The sequence below is a fragment of the Sinocyclocheilus rhinocerous genome, unplaced genomic scaffold, assembly GCF_001515625.1.
Source record: "Sinocyclocheilus rhinocerous isolate Xijiao unplaced genomic scaffold, SAMN03320098_v1.1 scaffold2415, whole genome shotgun sequence".
NCBI lineage: Eukaryota > Metazoa > Chordata > Actinopteri > Cypriniformes > Cyprinidae > Sinocyclocheilus > Sinocyclocheilus rhinocerous.
This window is the reverse complement of record NW_015666566.1, coordinates 300465-307784: the sequence shown is the minus strand read 5'-3', so window position 1 is coordinate 307784 and position 7320 is coordinate 300465. Positions and strand designations below refer to the sequence as shown.

Genomic DNA, 7320 nt, shown 5'->3' with positions numbered 1-7320 from the left:
GCCGCTTTCTGTCCGTGTGCTTCGGATGTGTGCTCTCAGAAAACCATATATCAGACGTTTAAACTAATATGGTGTAAAACGCATGATTTCAGCTCGATAAACATGATAATCAGAACCAAAACAGATGTTTTTTAGCAGGTACGAGCTGTAATGGCGCAGCTCTGTTCTGGAAAAGGGGGCGGGGAGCGGCAGCTCATTTGCATTTAAAGAGACAGACCCGAAAAACAGAGTGTTTATGCTTCCACTCAAAATAGATCTGTGGAGTATTTTGAGCTGAAATTTCACAGACACATTCTGGGTACACCAGAGACTTATATTACATATTGTAAAAAGGGGCATAATATGTCTCCTTTAAAGTCACTCCTTTAAAGTGATGCTGCACATCAGAAATATATTCTTTGGTTTTTCAAATTGTGATGGATGATGTCCTTTGTTTTCCCTCCTATTTATATTCCTGTGAAACAGGAAGCCATGGCTGGATAATTTCATGTTCATAATCACCCTGGTATGCTCAAAATTGTAAATATGAATGGGAATATACTTCACAGATATTTTACTCGTAAGAATTTCTCGGGGTACCAATAATTGTGTCCAACCTGTATTTGAGAAAAACATTTATGTCATAATGATATTTCCCCCCATTTTAAATTCTTATTCTCCAATGAAAGGTTAGATTTATGTGAATTTTTAAAATAAAAGATCAAAATGATTAACAATGCAGATTTTTCACAGCCTTCTTTGATCATATTTACCAAGGGTGCCAATAATTCTGACCACGACTGTATATATATATATATATATATATATTATTATTATTTGTAATTATTTAACTTTTTTTTTTTTTTTTTAAATGGGCTTTCATAAGCCACCTTTTCTGGTGGATAATAAGGTTAATTTCCTAAAGTAACTTTAACAAACATGTCACATATCACTATTATAAATGTAATTGGGAACTAATTAAAATGCATAAGGGTGTTATGAAGCTCTTTAACACATCAGAGAAGAACAAATGAAAGTGTAAGAAATCTTACCATGCTTGTGCACAAATGCCAAACCAGAGAGAACTTGAAACATGATGTTCCTTATTTCATTCTCAGTAAACATCTTATTTTCCCTGATGTCAGAGAATTTCACACACAAAAGAGACAGAAGAGAAAAGAAAAGAGAAACAAAGACAGAGGATAAGCAAAGAACAGCCCCACAAGTTTGTCACCCATAAGATGTGTGAGACTCAGTGGTTTTCTGTTTATTTACAGCTCTTAGTAAGATTCTATAAGTTAAGAAAGCAACCGCTGAAGAAGTATAAGCTTCTTTGAAGGGATCACATCATGGAAAAAATAGATAAATTGGATTTATTTTAAGAGGTCATTGTACCATGAAAACATACTCCTCCAACTTGCAGAACTCAACGCACCCTCCACAGTACAAAAAGAGCATTTGGGTCAATTATGTGTCAAATTAACCAAATTTCAGAAACTTCCCTGGCTCGTTTTTTTTTTCTTTTTTTTTCTAAAAAAATAAATAAATAGTGACAAAAGCCAAAATATTAAAGGTCTCTGATCTCTTGTCAGGTGCTCTCTAACCTCATCAGGCATTATAGGAGAAAACTCAGAGCTGTTATTATGCCAAATGGAGGTTTCAAAAAGCATTGAATAAAAGGGTGCCGTTAATTGTGTCCAATGTGTATTAGAGAAAAATATTTATGTCATAATGATATTTCCCCCCATTTTAAATTCTTATTCTCCAATGAAAGGTTAGATTTATGTGAATTTTTTAAATAAAAGATCAAAATGATTAACAATGCAGATTTTTCACAGCCTTCTTTGATCATATTTACCAAGGGTGCCAATAATTCTGACCACGACTGTATATACAGTTTTTATTATTTATCTGACATCTGACTTTATAAGGAAACTATTTCCTTTTTTATTTTCATTTTTAACTCTGACCTTTAGACTCTGACCTAGACATTGGCCAACCATCGTACCAATAGCAACAGCAGTGAAGATTCTCGGTATCACAAATGATCTGATACTTAAACATGCTGAACCACTGAAACCTGAATTACAGTTGAATTCCTGTAAATGTTCTCATGAGGGATTTCCATGCTATTTATAAATCCCATTCATTACTAAACCTCCTTTCATTTACTCTTGCCTCTTTTCATATGCAATAATTCTCTGTAAATCCTGAAGTGGAGGTTGTCTGTAACCTTATGAAATAAATTCAGTATAGACAGAGGTAATTATGAACAGTGGAACATATGGCTTAAAGCGCTTTGCCAGTTCCTCTGTCTGGATGCCAATGAGAACATATAAACTCTTGCTTGGACTGGAGTCACTTGTTTGGATTGTACTAAAGATGGTGCCGCTTTAATCTGCCAATCCAGGAGTTCACATTAGAACTCTGAAGTTGTGTGTCTTTGCTTAAAGACAGTGTTGAGAAGTCGCTAACTAAAAGTAGCTTACATGCATGACAGTAGCTCATTTTACAGTAACAAGCTATTTTTTCCAACAAGCAGTGGTTATAGTGTGACAAGCTACAGTTTTAAAGTAAAGCAAAACAGCTATTTATATTGATGCATGTAGGGAATAAACACGTTATAGTTGTCTTTTGGTGAATTTGGAGTATAAATGTCTCTTAATATTTATAAAGCTAGTAGAACGGAGTGTGTGTGCATGTGCGAATGTGTGTGCATGTGTGTCATTTAAAAGAGAAACCTCTGGTGAGTATGACTTGACACTTTTGACTTGAACATTTGCACTTGCACTCTTTTCAGTTCCTGGGATCGGGTCTGTGCAGCTGTCGGCTGCAGCTGTGCTCCAGTTGAGCTCTGTGCTGGAGCCACAGTTTCTAAAACCCCTCTCCACCCCGGCTACACGTTCTCCTGGAACGCTTTAGCGCGTCGTTCCTTGCGGTCAGTTCTCCCTGCGGTTCAGACATGCCACCCAATCTCCCGCTTATTGGACCCATCTGTCTCATTACATTTTGTGCCATTGCTGGTATTGCTTTAAATGTCAGATTTGGAGACCAGCCTGTATCACTTCCTCTTCCATTTAATACGCTAGAGAAAACGCCAGGTTCTTCATAGGGTTGGCATGATTTCCCTACAGGGTTTAAAACGGTATATGGGATATTTTGAGATCCAGCTGCATTTTTTCTTGGTTGAAATTTTCCAAGTGTTCCACAAGATTAACCCAGGTAATAAAGTCTGATATTATTGCACCATCCTGTTTAAAAGAGTTTTTGCCACCATGTTGAATCATATCTGAGTTCAAGGATGTGCACCTGCAGTAATTAGCAACACTCATTAGTGTGCAAAGCAAACTGATCTTTTTTTTAAGAGTTTGGCACAAATGTATTCCAACTTCTTTTGGTTTTTAGGATTGGTTAAAACATAGTAGCCATTTTATTATGACAGTCTTGTGTTTAACATAAGTGTATTTTTGGATTGGTACTGTGTTCATTTTTTATAGTTTTTGTCTTATTCATAGAATTTTTCTTTTGAAGAGTAAAAAATGTATGTCAGTATTCCATTATATCATATTCATTAATTATTCGATTTTACTCTAAAATGGCATCTAATTTTAGTTGGCGAAAATCTGATCTAGTTCCAAAGAAAGTGCAAAATCAAAAAATGTATATATAAATTTAAACATGCATCAACATTTTACAAAAACAACATGTGAAAACTGTCTTGTCCATCATTTTCTGAATGAGAGTCATTTAAATACTGCCATGATGCTAATTTTTCCATCCAAAGTTGCGAATTTAACTTGTGCACAAAATTGTAATATCACATAAAACATTTGCGAATATGCATCGTTTCCATCCAACGAGTCAAAGAGAACGAAATCGTCACTTCCTGATAAACTGGCACTAAATATCACAAAGAAAAGTAAGAGAAGCCACTGAATATAATAATAATACATATGTAATGACTTGCACCTCAGAGCGAGCAGACGAAACACAACTGCTTTCGGAGGTGAATGCTGCTGTTTAGGAAAGCAGTCGTGTTATTCTGTGCAATTATACAGAAAGACCTTGCTCAGGCATTTTAGAATGACCATAACAACATTTCAGAAGCTGTGCAACAAGATCGGTCTGCTAGTCAGGTTATGCCGTCCCATGGCGCAAAGTCACATGACTTTTTTGATGTGCATGGAGGACTTTATTCGGCAAATGCGTTTCCATCTCCTAGCATTTGCATTAACCCTTTTTCGCACAAGTCAAAAACCACCTCAAGCAAGCGTAAAAACGTTTGTTTCCGAAATTTGGCGTTTCAAACGATTCTGATGCGATACTTCAAAATGCGCATAAAAACAGGGTTATGGAAACATAGGTATTGATCAAATCAAAAACCCTTTGTTATCAAACATTTACATTAGTAATTTTATTGGTCGGGTGGCATGTGTTGTTCTAGGAGGTAATTATAGGCCTACAGAAATACTTCGATGACAGACTTTGCTCAGGTATTTAAGAATGACCATAACAACATTTCAGATGCAGTGCAACAAGATCGGTCTGCTAGTCAGGTTATGTCGTCCTATAGCGCAAAGTCACATTACTTTTTTGATGCACATGGATGAATTTATTCGGCAAATGCACTATTATTTGCATTAACCCTTTGTCATACAAGTCAAAAATCACCTCAAGCGAGCACATTTATTTTTTTTAAATTTGGTGTTTCTGTTACTCGTTTCTGATGTGATGCTTCAAAATGTGCATAAAAACAGGGTGATGGAAACATATTGATCAAATCAAAACCCTTTGTTATCAAACATTTTCACTGCTGTTTTTATTGTTTGAGTGGCATGTGGAGTTTTGACAGGACAATATTGACTTGTGCAAACCCATGAGGGTGTCTGGTTGGCCGTGTACTGCTGATTTGATAACTTGATGCAAGACAAACATATAGAAAACACATACAAGCTCATGCACACATTGTTTTACAGCGCCCTGTTTGGCGGTGCACAATGACCCAATGAAGGAAACATCTGCCTGCGTGTTGCACCGTCTGCACCAGATCACCACAGCCGGCTAACTGAGGGAGAACTTCTGCACGGCACATCCACATCGCCGGAGCAACTGCTGCTGCTGCTCTCTCACACACACAGGCACACACACATGTGAAGTTCTGCTTCAGCATACCACCAGCATCCTCCACAGCAGCTGTGTGCGTGTGTCTGTTTGTGTATGTGTCGACACATGAACTTTCTCTTTTCATCCAGCAGTTGGGAACATGCCTCGGTCCTCACCACTGGCCATCAGCTCTGTTCCATTTTCTTCTGGAGTGTGTGGACGTATACGCGCGCACGTGTACACAGTTCCTGTGTGGTAACCCTGTTTAGATGCAGTGGTTTACACTGATCAGTGCAGAGCCACACAGGTTTTTCAGTGCAGACTAGCAGAGGAAGACTCTGGCTGTGCAGTATTGTAATGTGTTATATCAGAGCCGATTAAGACTCGTTTTCATCCGTGTTCAAACTAAACTCACAAAAATGCTGATACAGAAATGACATTCTGATCAGGAGCCATACTGACCAGAATGTCATTTCTGTATCAGCATTTTTGGTTTTCAGGATAAAACCAGTGTATCTGCTCATTTAAATGTAGTTTGTTAAAGGCACAAACTGTTCTGTGGTTGGTGGCAAATGTGGTACATGTAATGTAGAACACATAATCGGATTACTTTTTGAGAGAAATAAAGGGGTAGATCAAAGAAAAATGAAGAATGTTTCAACCGTTTTTGTTTATGCAATGAAAGCAGGGTTTCTGCAGGTCTTAAAAAGCCTTAATTCGCTCTTCAACAAATTAAGATCTTAAAAAGTTCATAAATCAGAGCAGAAAATCATGAATTCATAAAGTTATTGCATTAAATGCTGCTTGCATTGCAAAAAATAAATATCATGCTCAGTGTTTTTGTTTTCTAATACTAATATCTAAACATACATAAATTAGGATATATTTACAGGAATGGATTCTTGAAAAATTTAGCCAAATGAAATGACTTTATGCTTAAAACAAGAACAAATATCTATTAATAAGCTATGAAAACTTGTTTTCCCATTGAATTAAGTTGATAATTCTGAGCCCATTGTTCGTATCTTAAAGGGGTCATCGGATGCAAAATTCACGTTTACATGTTGTTTGAACTGAAATGTGTGTTGGCAGTGTGTGTACACAACCACCCTATAATGATAGAAATCCACCCAGTGCTTTTTTAAAATCCAGATAAATAACATTTCCTTTTGAACATCACACAGACCCAGGCCCCTCCCATGATTGTTGATTGACATGGCCGTCTTACCTTAGACCCGCCCTGAGTGAGCTGTCATCAGTCCGCCATTGTTTCGACGCCGGAGCAGATGTAGACAAGAATGACTCCTAAGCGATTGAGGTGTTTTGTTGTTGGATGTAATAATGAACATAGCAGTCGTCATTTACTCCTGACATCTGATCCACTAAAGACGCAGTGGAGTACGTTTGAAGGGAATGTGTCCCCCGATCTGCCAAAATGCGTCTATGTTCGCGCGAATCATTCGTGATCCAGCTTCACCTCCAGAAGAATTGAGTTTAAGTTTTTTTAATGAATTCTGCAAATCGCCTTTCCTAATAATGTGCTAGTTAGCAAGTTTCACGATGAAAGCGGCTAAAGTTTACAGTCTCTCAGAGAACTGCGCATCACCCCACGGAAGAGAAGGGCGGGGTGAGCAGAGCTCATTAGCATTTAAAGGGAAATGCACTGAAACGACTTGCTGTGAAAATAGCTGTTTTTAACAGGGTAAAATGGGTGTTATTTTACACTACCATTGAGAAATTTTAACCAAAGTATGTTATAGACTTTTCATTAAGACCCTAAACAATCATATCAACTTGTGGAAAATGGGCATCCGATGGCCCCTTTAATAATCAATTCTCTTCATTTTGATCAGTTTGACAGAAAACAAGACTTCTTATCTTGTCACTTTGCTTCTCAAGTAAATGTATCTTGAAATGTATCTAGAAGATGACAAAATACTGAGGAAAAACAGTGTGATTTCTTTGCAGTATGACAGAAGGTACAGTAAAAGTTATTTAAATATTCTACTGCATGGTCTAGCTATTTTTTCTTTTTCTTTCTGTACAATTAATTAAAAAGTAATAGATATTGGTTGGAAATGTTGCTAATACAACTCATTGTGTGTTCCCTATAAACATTTACATTAGGATAACATTTTGACTTATTGGGTTCCCTTCAATTTAATCCTCAAATTTTCATTACTTGGTCTTAATTAGTTTTAAATTTACCTATATAAAACTAAAGTTTATTATGCAATA

At 36.8% G+C, this 7320-nt stretch overlaps 1 long non-coding RNA gene across 1 annotated transcript in view; it reads left to right on the top strand.

The window, feature by feature from the left end:
• LOC107732800 (uncharacterized) overlaps nucleotides 1-5707 on the top strand; it is a 126691-nt gene extending 120984 nt beyond the window's left edge. The window contains exon 3 of the long non-coding RNA XR_001638907.1: nucleotides 4956-5707. This is a non-coding gene — a long non-coding RNA (uncharacterized LOC107732800). The remainder of the gene's footprint in view (nucleotides 1-4955) is intronic.
• The last annotated feature ends 1613 nt before the right edge of the window (nucleotides 5708-7320 follow it).